At 44.7% G+C, this 16168-nt stretch overlaps 1 protein-coding gene across 1 annotated transcript in view; it reads right to left on the reverse strand.

Moving 5' to 3' along the window:
• LOC130041414 (M1-specific T cell receptor alpha chain-like) overlaps nucleotides 1-16168 on the reverse strand; it is a 474927-nt gene that overhangs the window by 71342 nt on the left and 387417 nt on the right. The gene's annotated exons all lie outside the window — the stretch shown is intronic.

Consider the following 16168-nt stretch of genomic DNA (forward strand, 5'->3'; position numbering starts at 1 on the left):
CATAAGGACTGGGGTGGGGGGCCTGGAGGTTGACATTTCTCTCTTCCCAAGATAAGGTTAGGGCAAACAAGTGATTATTACTCATTGAGGCAAGCCCAAGATTCTCATAGTCCAGCCAACTGAGAGCTAGGCTTGGGGGTGGATGTGCTGATGTCTAAGTAACTATCTACTGAACATTGCTCCTTGGGATTAATTTGGATTTTCTTTTTAATCTAGTTCCCAAATGTCAGCTTCCCATCTTTTTAGCTCTTAGAATCTCTCTGACAGGCAAAGCTTAAGGTAAATCTCATGGATGTTTTTTGAATCTCAACCAATATTTCATCTTTGTACATACCACGAGTAAAAGAATCAAAAGAAGGATAAATTTAAAACCTTTGGGAGAAAAATGTATAACAGTTCATTCACTGATAGATAAAAATTAAAAGAAAAATGGAACGTGTTTGTTTTTTTTTTCTGATTATCATTTCAAATATTCAGAGGAGTTCAAGTACCCATACTACTATGGATACACAGCAACTGACGTTGTTCCTCTTTGGACTTTAGTTAACAATTGGACATACTGGTCAACAAGTATGTGCTTTATTTTATTTTTATGGGCCACACAATTGGTGTGGAACTGGGGTCAAACCCAGGTCTCCTCCATGCAAACCATATATTCCAACTCCCTGTACTGTCTTTTTGAACCTGAGCATGGTTGTACTTTTATTTTATTTTTTAAAACAACTTTTGTTTTGGGGTCAAAACTGATAGTGCTCAGGACTTACATCTGACTCTGTACTCAGGGATCACTCCTGGCAGATTTGGGGGACCATCTGGGATGCTCAGAATTGAACCGAGGTGAGCCTCATGCAAGGCAAGTTCCTTGAACCCTGTGCTATCTCTTTCCAAATGTCAGCTTCTAATCAGTGTCATGAGTCTTTACCCAATTAGTTTGGGTGCAAGGTTTTGAGAGTGATGGATGTGAGGCAATTCTTTCTCTAATCATACTGACCTGGAACCCTTGGAGAGACTTGGTGGGATATGGTGGTAGTTCAATTGTTTCTATCAAGAGGCTACAGTTCAGTCTTTCGAATCAGGTTGCAATGTATGCTGTTTGTAACCCTCCAGGATATTCCAAGGGAGACACAGATGAAAAATCACACACATGGGGGTCATGGCACACAAGACTCAGGGACCAACTGGTAGGATTGGGGAAATAAGGTCAAAGGGAGAATTTTGAGGACATTGCTTTCATCTAATCTAACTTCAATCCATTCTAAATGCTTTCTGTCCCTGCACACTAAAACCTCAATTCAGATTCCATTTATCAGACATGTGTCTTCAGCAGTGATGAAAACAAACACAAACTTAACATTTCCAAGCACTTAAAGGTGTTGAAGAAACAGTCCTAAAGGGGTTCATTAGCATTTTCATTGAAAAAGACACATGGTACCAACCCTCTAGAGATGCGAATAATTGGGTGATTAATTCATTGATCTTTCTCTGAATTTCTAAGCCATTCAGCTGATGTTTAGAAACAAGCAATAATCTTTAACGCTTACCTGGTCTAACATTCAGAGTTGTTCCTTTCCCAAATGTCAGCTTGTTATAGCTTCCGGCCTCACACAATGACAGGAGACTCTACAAATACTCAGCTACCCAAACTTGGATTTCCACCTCCTAACCAGCACCCTGAGGACTTTTACTCTTGGTAAGGAGGGTCTGGTGGTAGAATTTATGGAGCCTCCTTTTCCTTGTGCTACCATCAGGTTATGAATTTGCGTTGACACCCCCTGACACTACTTGCTTTGGTCTAACAGGAACAAGAATTGCTACCCCTCAGTTTACAGAAGAAGAAAAGAGAGATGAAGATTTTGTTGATTTTTCTTAGTCCATGCAAAATCCAAGCCATTCTAATAAAAAAAATTTAAGCTTTCTAACGGTCCTTAATTCTATGCTCCGCTAGCATTACTATTCTCGTCCAGTAGCTAAAATGCCATGTGAGGGTAAACAGTAGTGTCCCATCTAAGGGAGGCACAAATCGTGTTCAAATTTGGTCGTTCAATGGTTCTACTATAGTTTGAACTTGAGTTCCTAAAGAGAACTGGAAATTTAGGAATCGAGGTTCCAGAGAGAAATTTGGAAATTTTAGTTATTCAAACTTACATGAGTTTATCATCAATTTTGTTCCACTTCCAAAGATGAGTCTTTCAGATGCACCTAAGCCACACACCTATAGAACGCTTTACAAATACTGCTAAATGCCTTCCACCTGGCATAGAAGTCTGCGCTCCCACAAACTACATCTCACACCCTTGTACTCTCAGGGGAAGGAGGCACATGGTGTTGGTGGTTATACAATTGCATGGTTCCTCCTGAGAGGGAGACAAACTAGGGAAACAAAGAATCAATTGTATCTCAATAGCCAGGCATATGGTTGTCTTAATTAATTTACTATTTCATCTAACTGGCTGGCAGTTGCAGTAAATTTGAAGTACCTCAGGTTTTGGGGCGAACTCGATTTTGAAATGAAGGGCAAGTTCCTCAGAATCCCTCTCTGCATTGTGGAAGAACGGTTCCTGCTTGGGAAAGCTGCTGTATGGACTGGGACAAAAGAAGCAGGTTCTGTTGGCCCACTTGGGAGTGGTGATCTCTCCCTGGCTTCAATTACTGAGAGCTGGGAAACCTTTTGAGGGATTATTTTAGCAAGTTTAGGGACCAAAACATCAGTGACTTTTCTCCCAAACATTACCTCCCACAAATAAACTCTTAGTTCTGGAGTCTGAGCACCAACTATTAAATTTCAGATTTATTTTCTTGTTGCTCCAGCTTAAACAGGTTTCTTAACCTCTCTGTGCTTTCCATAAACATATGACCAAAAAATCTATAAAAAGTTTTCTTTCTTAAAATGAGGATAATAACACTTAACCCAGAGAGTTGGCATAAAGAGGGTATGTGATAATGGCAGAAAGTGTGAACTACAGTGCTTAACATATAGTGAGTGATTGATAAATCATCATTATTTTACACCCAAGAAGCCAAACATGTTGTCAAACACATTTCTCATTTCACAATGAAATAAAAACCTAAACATCCTTGGGCATTTCTCTCACTCATCAACCAGCAGGGCTTAGAGAGCAACAGAAGGATCTCCAAGCAGTTTGATGAGAAAGGGGGTTAAGTGATTTTGTGAGAATATAGCAAAAGCAGCATCTAGCTGCATGGAGCACTTTCATGGCTGGATTATTTCAGGGGATGTGGAAGGGCACTTAAGCAGGACTTGAATATTAACAGAGATAGGATGAGAAGTCACATTTCCAATAGTTGATGTAAATCAAACAACAAACAACACTCAAATCATATTCAGGAAGAATGGTGAATGTTCTCTTCTACTTACCAGGATTCACTATGAGCTGAGTTCCCCTCCCAAAGTTCATCTTAGTACCACTAGTTTGTTGAACACTGTGTCAAGGGGCTTTGCAAAAACCCATGGCATCGGTGTATGAACCTAAGTCTGCAGAGCTTCCTTGAAGAGTTTGAATTTCCTTTCATTTGTGAAGCCTCTAAGACAGGATAAATGATGGTGGATTTCTGGTAGTTCAGAGCTTCAGGGCTGAGAGGCATGTCCAGAGATGGGATTGCCATTTTAAGACACCAGAAGGCCCAGCAAGTCAATTTTGTAAATCTATTCCATGGTCCAAAGCAATTGCCTAGCTGATGCTGTCTATCATAGACATAAACCCACTGACCAAGAAATTAGCCTGCAGAATTTACAGGTAATTGTCTGAAGAAGAGACCAACATTTTCATTTTGGCCTTTTCCATCTTCACACCAAGATGGTAACAACTTTCCCCTAGTCTCATTGCTCTACGTCTATCTTCCCCTATCTCCACATTCGACATGTAATGACTTTCTCTCCCTCTGAAACTCTGAAATTCTGTTTGAGCTCACTCAGTTTTGGGTAGACTATTTGGGTACAAATGGCCAAGGACCACAGTGTTTCCAATCTCTTGGGTTTTTCTGGTCAGGTCAGTATCTGAACTCTTCACTTTGTCATGGGCCAGGCCCAGTAGCATAAAACTAAATAGATTCAAAACCTCTTTGGGTTTCGCTGGCCTTGTTTTTAAGATTAGAGATGAGTTAGGTGATCCTTAAGAACCTTCCGAATGCACAGTCTTTGATTTGATTCTCTGGATCTTATTTATTAAAAAAGTGTTTTGCAAATGTCCCTTCTACTCCTCACCGCTTCCCCAGGGTATCTAATCTTACTTCCATTTCCTAAACAAAATAAGGCAAATAAAAAAACAAAAGAAAAGTACCTTTCTATTATTACATTGGGAAATAGGATTTTCCAACCTGCCATCTGCCTTAACAGTTGATTGTTTTAGAAGTCAATTCAGAATTTGGGAATCAAATCCTCAGGGAGATGGGTTCTATCTTTGGGACTTCTAGATAATTCAAAAGCCAACCCAAATAAACAGATACGTTTGGTTTAAAGTTGGTACTTTCTAAGTCTCACTCTCACTTAAATCCCTGTTCCAAATGCAAATTTCCTATTTTCTTCCTTCCCCTGGGGCTGGCGCCTTTACATAAACGACGGGCTCTGGTTTACCCACAGGAAAGGTGGTTTGATTTTTTATAGCCATTTCCCATTGGGATCCGGGAATTCATCTGATGGCCTAGAGCATCTGCTCAGCTTTCTAGTGCCCTGGTCAGCTCATGAGGGATTCTGAACATTGTGTGTGAAATGGAGGTACTCACCCCACTTACATTGAGACTTCAATATTGGGGTTTCACAGCTCTGCACACAGTGCCTGGACCCTTTACCAAAAGTAACCCCTGAGAGCAAGGTTGTGACTTCCTCTTCTCATATATGATTCTAGTGCATTTAGGGGAGGGGGCAAGGTCTATGGGCAAGGTTAGAAATAGCCTTATCCTACCAATGCAGTCCAGGACTTGATAAGAGAGTTATCAATCACGTTAGGATGGTCCAGTTTTTTTTCTTCTCCTCTGGTCACACTGACCATGGAGACCCGCAGCTCCTAAACACCTAGCAGGTGGGCCATTTCTGGTTACCCACCCTGTTGTGCAGAAAGAACTGCCTCGCGGTTCCCCACTGGCTTTGACCTGCAGGGAGGGAAAGAGACCCTAATGGGCATCAAGCACACATCAGAAGCCAGGCACTTCTTTTATGATTGGAAAGACAAAAGGTGCCACTTCTTCTCTGTTGACTGCTGGGAGCCTAATTTCAGAAACGTATGCTTCTGGAAAGCTTTGCCCCTGTAGATTCTCCTGATCAGCTCAAGAAAACATATAATTGGGGAGATAAACTTCCTCCAAAATAATGGAATCCAGACTAAAACCGATCATAAAGCCACATCTTTGACTACCTGGCGTTATAGATTATCCATGCTATTGTGTACAATCTCTGAAACTAAGCTACTTACTCGGGCTTCCAGGTAACCATGATTGGGTCTTAAAGGCATATCTGTTGTCTCAGTTCATGCCATCTGAACCTGTGGGAAAAGCCCCTTCTGCCTTTAGGGCCACAACACTAATCTCCCCAGAAACAGACCCAGAGGATGCCTGAAAAAGAAAACTATCACCATTTAATAAATAATTCTTGACTTCAACATGCCTCTTTTTTTTTCCTATTCCTTAAGGAACATTGGCGCTCTCTGACAATTTTCAGATGAATGAAGATTAATTCTGCCAGATATTACTTGCTGAGTTTCATGATGCCTGTGGCCGTGGTTCCAAATGTCAGTTTCCTTTCTGGTTCACACAGGAGCAAAGACCTTTACAATAACCAGCTGCATTGGCGCAACTGAGAGGGGGTGCATTGCTGACTCTTCTCTTCTGCCCTAGGCTGCCGTGTCTCCCTTTCCATCACAGGTATCTCATCTTTCTTGGGAAAGGTTTGTCCCTCTTCCCTCTTTTAGAATAAGATAGAGAGAGCAGAGCAGATTTTAAAGATACAGATGACAAACAAGATAACAAAATATTATCATACTAAGCATAGTCGTCGTCTTCTTTTTTCTGGCATGTGTGCCAAATTGATGTGTGTTTTTTCTCCCCCTTCCCCAAAGACTGTTCTCAGCATTTTCTCTCTCCTAGATGAAATAATAATTTGTATTCCAAGTTGGCATCTGGGCATGAACCTCCAGGCTCTAATGAGTCACATATATTGTATCAAGAGATTTTGCAACCTCCCAATGAAGAGGCAAGCTTTGCTTTTTTCCCCTTGCTGGGAAATGAGGAGTTTAAGCAACATGCACAAGGGAATATAAACTAAGGATGCACTCAAGTCAGATCTGTAACTTTATATAACACTCCAGAATGTGAGTTCTGGAAGGGAACCTCATTTTAAATGTGAAGAACTTGAGACCCTGAGTTGTACAATGTATTCAAGGTCATGCAAGTAGACAGAGACCTTGGGATCCCAAATCCAAGGTATGCAAGTCTCAATTCTGCCTCTAGCTGTTCCCCCACACACCAGAACAAGAATCTTCCCAGATGATCTCTGTCCCAGTGGTTCTCCTGGTCAGTCTAGGTAAGATTCTCCCTGTTAAATGGAGAATAAGCTGTATGAGAGATATATTTGGCTTTGGTACATGCTTTATGATTTTAGAAAGAAAGAGAGAGGGAGAGGAAAGCATCTTAATTTATTGGAAAAATTTTATTTCTTAGGCTGCAGGCAACAGCAATTGATGGTGAAAGAAATGGCCCATGCGGTCCCAGGGAAGCTGAGGGAAAGATTGAGATTTTAAAACGTTGCCCTTTACCAAAAGGATAATCCAACAGAGAGTTGGGGCTGATTATTTTTTCTCTGCAGGGTGCATCGCAGGAATGACATCTAGAGCAGGGTGGCAGATGCAAAACGGTGTGGTGTTACCTCCTGCTCCAGCTCCCATGGCAGCCACTGCTAATTGACTCATCACTCTTCCCCTCTGAGTCTCGATGTGGCCTCACAGTCCTCCCTATCTGGATTTCGAATAGCCACTACCAACTGCTAACTTCTGGTAATTGGGAAATAATCGACCTGCCCTCCCTGTGCCATTTGCAGGGAAAACCCAGGCAGTGCCAGGCATCTGATTGGCAAGAGCCAGGCCAGGTTCCACACAGTCTCCCTTATCCAGGGGGTCACTCACCTGTTCTTGCACATATTGCTCCAAAGCTGGCAGCAGCAATGCCATTGAATAGCTCTTCTTTTCACTGTTTTTCTTCAAACACAGAAGGGGTACCGGGCATGAATCCATGGTATGGGTCTTCATATCCGTTCCTGTTCAAAGAGTCTTCAACAAGATCCCTTTGCAACACAGAGGTCCTGGGTGATCCTGTGTTGCTCCTATGGGATTGGGGGCGGTAGTGGTGGCAAAAGACATCTTCAGGTTGTTGGTCCCTCCTGGAAGGCTTCTTGCTACCCATTGACCCAGTCTGTGCTGGGAATCCTGGAATACCCTGTGTCCAAGAGGAAGGTGATGCCGATACCATTTCTCTTGCCCACTAGCTCTATGAGCACACACTCAGATGTTCTCAAGCTTCTCTCTTTTAATCACGTCTCTATTCTTTTATCAGAAAGAGATTATCTGTATAGATCCACACAAAGAAATTTCCCTATGGCATCTACGGTTGCCTTAGACTTTTTTTTTTAAAATCTGGAAAATGCTCCTTTAGCCTTTGAGTTGCCAGTTCACATCCTCAGAGGCAAGAAGTTCTCTCTGAAGACTGGGGAGAAAGACCCTGCGGGGCCCACAGAGGACAGGTGCAGTTTCTGGGTTGAAAGGGGAATGGGAGCAGAAGCAGCAGCTTTGACTTAAGTTTTGAACAAAGAAATCTTTTCCTCCTCTGACCTATTTTCTTTCCCACGTCCAGAATGACCTATTTATGGAGATGAGCTAATTAGACAGCAGAGGGCGCTGTGAGGTCAAAAACAGTCACACCTCAAAGGGGAGCATGGGGTGGGAGATGGGAGGGGTGATTATTTTGATTATTCCCTTGTGCATGGGAGCCCAGCAGAGAGGCGAGACTCAGCAAATCCTTGGGACTCCCAGCTGCTTGGAGGGCCCCCTTCACCAAGAAGTCTGAAATTAATGAAAGGCGGCCCAGAACAGGTTCCTGGTCTACGGGTTGTTGCTCATTCAAGCTAAATGAAAGGAATGTCTGGGGTACAGACATTCAAGGTCTATATTAGGTCATTAAATCATGAGACTCTGCTTCCAACTCTTCGGAGCCCACTTGATGTTCCATTGTGGTCTCTAACGCAACTTTTTGAAAACATTGAAACAGTGGGTGAGCAGACTCACTTTTCAAAGCTCCCAGTGCTCCGGATGGGGGGGGGTGGAGAAAGAGCTTGAGTCTTGGGGTTGCATAGAACTATAGGACATTCTTGTGGCACTGATAGGTTAAGTGTGAGTGGCTTTTTATTTGCTGTTGCCAGTGACTTGTACAATACGGGTTGTACTAGATTTCAGAACCTTTTCGGGGGGTGGGACTGGAGCGATAGCGCAGCGGGTAAGGTGTTTGCCTTGCACACGGCTGACCTGGGTTCGATTCCTCTGCCTCTCTCAGAGAGCTGGACAAGCTACCGAGAGTATTCTGCCTGTAGGGCAGAGCCTGGCAAGCTCCCCATGACATATCGGATATGCCAAAAATAGTAACAAGTTTCACAATGGAGACGTTACTGGTGCCTGGTCGAGCAAATGGATGAGCAACTGGAGGACAGTGCTACAGGGCGTGCAGTATGTGTTGTGCTAGATTTCACAGCTTAAGTGTTTTTGACACAGGGGTGGGGGGGACAGGGGCTGGGTGCGGCAGGGAAGGAATCCAGGGCCTCACACATGCGAGGCATATGCTTAACTGCCGAACCACATCCCCAGCCACAACCTTAACTTTCAGACTTAGTGTCTTTTCTCTGAGCATATTTGAAGAGAGTCAGGCTCTTAGGAATGTACTCTTCAGTCTGTTCAGTAAAAACAACAACAGTGGCAGAAACCTCACATATCAGCTCAGTGTGGCTGGCTGAATTGCACGTGTTACTCATTTCATTTTTCAACCATCCCATGAAAAAGTAATTTTTGTTCTTATGTTGGTGCTGTGAATCCCAGGGCCTCGCACATGTGGGCCCCCTGTGAGCCTCTACCGCTGTGTCACATCCCCAACCCCCAAAGCTATCATTATTAATTCTCTACATTTTACAGATGGAGAAACTGAGACTTGACAGGGTTAGGCATGTTGAAGGTCACATGGCAAGTTATTGCTGGAGCTGCAGTGGGCTCAGCTCACCTGACCTTACTTTTCCCCCATCAAATTAAAAAATTTAATGTGTTCAGCTTTATAGAGATAGAAAGGGTGGTTAGTATTGTCAGGGAAGCACTGGGATGCGCTCTGGTAGCGTGGGGGCGAGGGGGTAAGATGCTTTCCAGCAGGTGGCAGTGCCAGACGGGACAGAGCCCCACAATTTAGAAATGGGGTTACTGAACCTTCCTCTCCCACATCTGAGGGGACTTCAGGGTTGTCATGAGACTTTGCACTGCTGAACTTCCCTATTGTGTTTCTCTCTGTCCAGGGTTACCAGGTAAAATATAAGAGGCCCAACCAGTGAAATTCGAATTCTTTTTTATTGGTTTGGGAGCTACGCCCAGCAGTGCCCAGGCTCTGCAGTCAGGATCACTCCTGTTTACTTATTTTTTTCGTTTGTTTTTGTTTTTGGATCACCTCAGATGGTGCTCAGGGCTTACTTCTGGCTCTGCATTCAGGGATCACTCCTGGCAAGTTTGGGGGACCATCTCGGGTGCCTGGGATTGAACCCAAGTTCTCTGAGTGCAAGGCAACTTCCCTAAACACTGTACTGTTTCTCCATTCTGAATTAATTTTTGTGGGGTTAGAGAGTACTCTAGTTTTATTCTTTGGCATATGGTTGTCCAGTTTTCCCACCACCGTTTGTTAAAGAGATTCTTCTTTCTCCTTTGTGTGGGGATGATGCATTTAAATTTAAATTTAATTTTTTACTTCAATCAATTTTTAGAAACTTTTAAAATTCTGTTTGATGTTCTGTGATTTCCAGTACTGTTAATGATAGCTTCCTATGCCCATTATTGCAACACCACACTCTTCACTAGTGTACCCAAGGGATTATACATTTTTAAAGGGAGAAAGTTATATTTCTTTATTCCACAAATATTTATTGACTGTCTATTATGTGACCAACATAATAACAGGGGCTAGGGAATGTATCAGAGAAAATAAAAACAAACAGCAGTGGAGTTTCTGTGGAAGTGTGTTTGGAGGAGATGAGAGAGAGGAATAATAAACATGTATAAATCAGATGATTTCAGATAGTGATGTGAGGGGAAGCAAGATAAAGATGTAATTGAGGGCAATTCTGGGTGGCTGGGGAGCTGATTGACTCAGAGTGGGCAGGGGGAGCCGGTTTTCCCAGTTAGATTAGTAGAAAACTGGGGCTCGAGCTTCAGGCTGCTAAAAGAGCAAAGGCAGCAGAAGACCAGAAGGAAGCGCAGAGCAGCTGATGGGGAACGGGAGAGCGAGGAAGTGTTGCAGGAGCTGGAGAGGAACTAGTGACAGATTGTCTGCAGGGAGATCCAGGCTCAAGGAAGGAGCTGGCATTCTCTTGTTTATGTTGTATAAAGGCTGGTATGGAGCCTACCCAGGGACACAGGCATAAGCCTGGGCACCAATCAGGGGGTTGTTGCAATGGTTACATATGAGAAGAGGTAATGGTATTTGCAAGAGCTGGGGCCGGTGGTGACTGGAGACCCTTAGTGGATGGACTGGAGATAGAGTTCGTGGTACTGACAGGACTTAGTGATTAATTGGATTAATTGGAGGGTGAAGTCACACAAAGGAACTTCTAGAAATACTCTCAGAAACATTCTCAAATAAAGGGTGTTGGGAGGATCCTCCCAGGATGGGAGAAGCATGCTGAAAGTAGACTATAGACCAAACATGATTGTCACCCATTGCCTCTTTTGCAAACCACAACACCCAATAACAGAGAGAGAACAAAAGGGAATGCCCTGCCACAGAGGCAGGGTGGGATGGTGGGGGCTGGGGGGGTGGGAGGGATACTGGGATCCGTGGTGGTGGGAAATGGGCACAGGTGGAGGGATGGGTATTTGATCATTGTATAATTGAAACCCAAGCACAAAAATTTGTAAGTCTACAACTGTACCTCATGATGTCTCACTAATAAAAATTAAAAAAAAAAGAAACATTCTCAAATTTGGGGGCAGTTAGCCTATTTTTCAGGGGAATGCCTCCTAGCTGTTGTCACATGCTGGCTCATATGGAAGCAATATTTGTATGTCATGTGGCTGCAGGAACTCCAGCTTCACCAGGCTCCACCCTCGGATCACACCTGAGCAAGCTTGAGCCCACTCCAAGCAAATCCCACATTTGCTATGGGGAAGAATTAGGTGATTGGAAGCAGGTGTGTGCTGTGAAGGGTTATAGAGATTTGCACAGTCATGGTACATGTGGTGCAGGGAGACTGCAGGATCAGGGTGTGCCCTGACAAAGGAGTTCTAGATTCAGTCCAGGCGTGACTGTAGAATCCAGCGGTCCAATCCTCTTCCCTGGCTCTTTGTATGGAGGAGAGACTAAGGCACTCGATCCCTGCCTCCAAGTTTGCACTGCTCACCTAGGTACTGGGTGTTCAAGTGCTGTTCAAAGTCAGGGTTTCCGGACACCCACCCTGTGATCTGAGCATATGGACACAGATTTCAAATGGGTAGCCAGCCATTTTAGAATCCTCTGATGTTTAAACAGGTGATTTTGCATTTGCAGTTTCTAGTTCTGCTTTTTTTTTTTTTGGTTGTTGTTGTTGTTTTAAAGTGATGTTTATAGTGTTTTTCTGAAGTCTCAATTCAAGGTGACTGGAGGAGAATAATAATGGTGACAACAACAGTTTCTGGGCTGGAAGCTTTTGCTCCTTCAGTCACATGATGCTCAGGGTGGCCCGTCTCTCTTCGTTTCCCTCCCTTCTGTCAGAAGCCTGAGGTGTTCTCGAATGATTCAGGAGCCTTGTTCTATTCTGTGCACTCTGCCCCCATGCGAGAAGAAGATGCTTCTCCTTGTGGGCTTTGGCCTTCTGTGTTTCTGTAAGTATATTCACTTCCTCTCCCTCTGTCATCACATTTTCCCACACCTGACTTTCCAAGTCTGCTCACCTCTTTCTTTGTCATTCTGGCTCTCCTAACTTTTCTCTGCCTTTCAGCTCTGCACCCCTCTCCTGCCTCTGCTTCCTGGGCTTATCCTGGGTGGGCCTGTGTAGATGGCAATAGGCCAGAGCCTATTGGTGTCGGGACATCACAATTTTCTCACGTTTTTCTCTTTGCAGGCCAGGGCACAGAGTGTAACTCAGTGAACCAGAAATTCCAGGTCCAGTCAGTGGTACAAGGCGGCCGGGTGGTGCTGTTTTGCACTTACACCACAGATCACAGTAATCCAGACTTGTTTTGGTATCGAATACACCCAGACCATTCCTTTCAGTTCATCTTTTACAAGGATAACAGTTACTCCTTTGATGCACATTTTACTCAGGGTCGATTTTCTGTGCAACATGATAACAGAAAAAAAACTTTCCACTTGGTGATATCCTTAGCACAGACTGAAGACAGTGCAACTTACTACTGTGCCCTCAGCTACCACGGTGAAACAGGTGCCCAGGAAGTCTGCACACAAACCCTGCTCCCTGTTGGGGCTGCCCACGTCCTTGGACACTGTGCCCTTCTTCCTAGTCCTGGTGCTCCTATTCATGACCTTTAGAGGGGCCCTGTGGTGTCCGCGGAGTCACCTTTGTCACGTAGTCATGTGCAGGGTGCACCCTGGTTCCCAGTGGAGCAGAGATTCTCTGGGGAGACTCCATGTGGCTTTGTGAGGGATGACCCTGCTCTCAGGAGGGAGCTGGGTCCCCAGGACAGGGTACCCTGCCAATGATAGGTCATGAGGTAGTGGAAAGGCGCAGAGGAGGCCAGTCCATGGAGAGGCCCTCAGCGTGTCTCTGTGCTCTCCATTCTTTGCCAGTCCCTGGGAACTGTCTGTTTCTCTTTCAAGAGTCAAATGGGATGCAGAGTAAGGGGTCCTCTGCACACAAACTCTGCTCCCTCTTGGGGCAGCAAACGAAAATGTTGGTAAATCCTGGAAAAGGAGTCAATGGTTTTTAGTGGTGGACACAGTGTAGCATATAAAGTTGTGGTTTATAACACCCACACCCAGAGCCTAGCTGGCCCGAAGCTGTGGGGTGTATGCTTCTGAGGTGGGAGTCCCTAGGGTTTCTCCCCAGCACTGTACCCCATCCCCTCCAAAAGGAATAAATAAATACTAAAGACCTATGAAATGTTACTTTGATGCAACTTTTTAAAAGGATTCATGTTGAACACAAAGTCTTTTACTTTAAAAAAATTTCCCTGTCATATCTTTTCTGAGTCTTTTTTTCCCCTTGTAGCCACTTTATTTTTCCTGGATACTTATTGATAGCTCCATTATACTTACTTTATATAGAAAACATTTTTCTTTCCTGGAAGTGTATCGAGAAACTCCAGAAAGCTGCCTGTGAACCCCAGAATTCTAGCTTCAAAATCTCTTGGACTTTGGAGCTCCATAGTGACTCCTGAGGAGAGTATTCTCCTTGGGGGCAGTCAATGATACAAGTCAAAATAGAGCACCGCCTCCGAAGCTGTCCTCCTCCCCTACTTCACTTCTGTTGAATTCTCTGTCATGAGACCACTAGTCAAGGAGTGGAGTATTGGCTGGATTTTCAGAGACAGGAGATGCTGTAGAGGTTATTCTTTAGTACACACTCTGAGGTCCAAGCAGTGAACAGATGCATGGTAGAGCTGTGTGTGTGTGGCCTGGCTTGTCCAGGCCTTTCTCTGCACTGTACCTAGGAGGTTTCAGCAGCAGAGACTTTGGGTCGCAGCTTTTCTGGGCTCCAGGAGAGGGGGTGAAGAGCAGTCAACATGGAGTGGCTGGAATGAACCCAGGAGAGGAAGCCAGTAGCCTTGGCTGAGGGATGCGACAAGCCTAGAACCTTCTGGGCAGCATGGGCTTAATTGATAAGCTGCAGGTTGAGGCTCTGGCATACTCTCACCCTCAGTATGATGCCCCCAGACCAGAAGGGAGCCACTGTCCCATCTGGATCTCCTTAAATCTTTTCTGGGTGCTCCTCTGGGTGGGAAAGTTCATGTCCTTGAAGTGTGCGGAACCCTATTTTCGGATCATCAAAGTGGGTAAGAGGGTGGCTCAATTGTATACCCTGAAGTTCAGTGTAGTCTTCCAACTCTTGCCATTATTTGGGGGGGGGGAGCTGTATGCTTATGTAGAAGAAGCTCGGGGCAGGCATGTTTTGATAATTTGGTTCTTTCCCCAGCAATGGTCCTGAAACCGACTTTGAATAAGGTACATACCTTTTTAGGAGGAATTATATTTTGGGGGTCTCCCAAGTGGTGATGCATGGGGCTCAGAGGCCTCTCAGGTGACAGTCAACTGTGCCTAAGTTCAGTGCTACCAGGCTCTCTGCAGCCAGGGAACACCAGAGCCATCCCATTGGTGCTCAAAGGCCTCCAGGGGTATGCCTGGTAATGCTCAGTGCACTGGGAATCAAACCCAGGTTGGCAACTTGCTAGGTGTATGCCCTAGATGCTGTACTATCTCCTCTGCCTAAGGGAGGAATGTTTTTGTACCCAGCTGAAAAGTGCAATATGATCTTTTTGTTTTTAGCAACTTCAGAGAAACATGGTCTGGTGACCCTAGGTAACAGGTATGAACGTGTTTGCAATAGGCTACCTTAATGCCTTCAATGTTGATGTTGTGTGGAATCTTGGACTAATTTTTCCCTGGATGGTCTTGGCTTTACCTATCAAGAGTCCCCTAAACACCTACAGTGCTGCTGCCTCCAATCAGCTCCCCAGCTACCCAGAATTGCCCTCAATTACATCTTTATCTTGCTTCCCCTCACATTACTATCTGAAATCATCTCATTTATACATGTTTATTATTCCTCTCTCTCATGACCTCCACACACACTTCCACAGAAATGCCACTGCTGTTTGTTTTTATTTTCTCTGATATGTCCCCAGCCCCTGTGATTATGTTGGTCACATAATAGACAGTCAATAAATATTTGTGGAATAAAGAAATATAACTTTCTCCCTTTAAAAATGCACAATCCCTTGGGTACACTAGTGAGGAGTGTGGTGTTGCAATTATGTGCATGGGAAGGCATCATTAACAGTATTGGAAATCACTGAACCTCCCATTTGGGTTTGGATGGAGAAGACATGAAGGGAAGTTCGCCCATGGCAATGGCAGGGGAATTTATTGCTCATGGTTTCTCTTTCACTGCTAACCCTATCAGCTCCCGCTTGATAACCCACACAGAAACTGAGAAAACCACAACATGGGGTTGCTAGGGCTCTGCTACCTGACTAGGTGTCCCTAGAAAAGCTGTGGCCTTGCTGAGGGGGGAGAAGCAGAGCAGGGAGACCACACGGGGGCCACGCCACTGATCCTGATGTGGCAGCAGCAGCAAGAGCAGGAAACCTAGAGCTGGGTGTTGGGCTGAAGGAGACCCGCAGGCTGGGGACTCAGGAAGCTGTGGCGTGACCTATAAGCTCAGTTTGGTCTTTTTTTTTTTTTTGGCGTTTTTGGGTCACACCCGGCTATGCACAGGGGTTACTCCTGGCTCATGCACTCAGAGATTACTCCTGGCAGTTCTCAGGGGACCATATAGGATGTCGGTAATAGAATGAATGTCTGTTGTGTGCAAGGCAAGTGCCCCACCTGCTGTACCATCGCTCTGAACTCAAGATACTGTTCTTATGGGCAATTCCCCTGACTCATTCCTGTACCTCCCTCCCAAAATTCACATGCACAGTGAGTTGCTTGAAAGCAAGGCCCATATCTTTTTTTTTGTAGGAGTACTGCTATTTATTCAGCCACTGATTAGCTGATTGAATTGTGCATGAACTCCACCTTACTTTTCCCCCCCCATTTTTTATAATTTTATTTATTGAATCACCGTGAGAGCAGTTACAAAGCTTTTGGGTCTAAGTCTCAGTCATACAATGAAACACCCGTACCTTCACCAGTGCCCATTCTCCACCACCAAAAGTCCCAGTATACCCCCATCCCACACCCTTCCCCTGCCTGTGGGGCAGATGATTTCCAC

The sequence above is a fragment of the Sorex fumeus genome, unplaced genomic scaffold (genome assembly GCF_029834395.1).
Source record: "Sorex fumeus unplaced genomic scaffold, SorFum_2.1 ptg000098l, whole genome shotgun sequence".
In the NCBI taxonomy this organism is placed as follows: Eukaryota; Metazoa; Chordata; class Mammalia; order Eulipotyphla; family Soricidae; genus Sorex; species Sorex fumeus.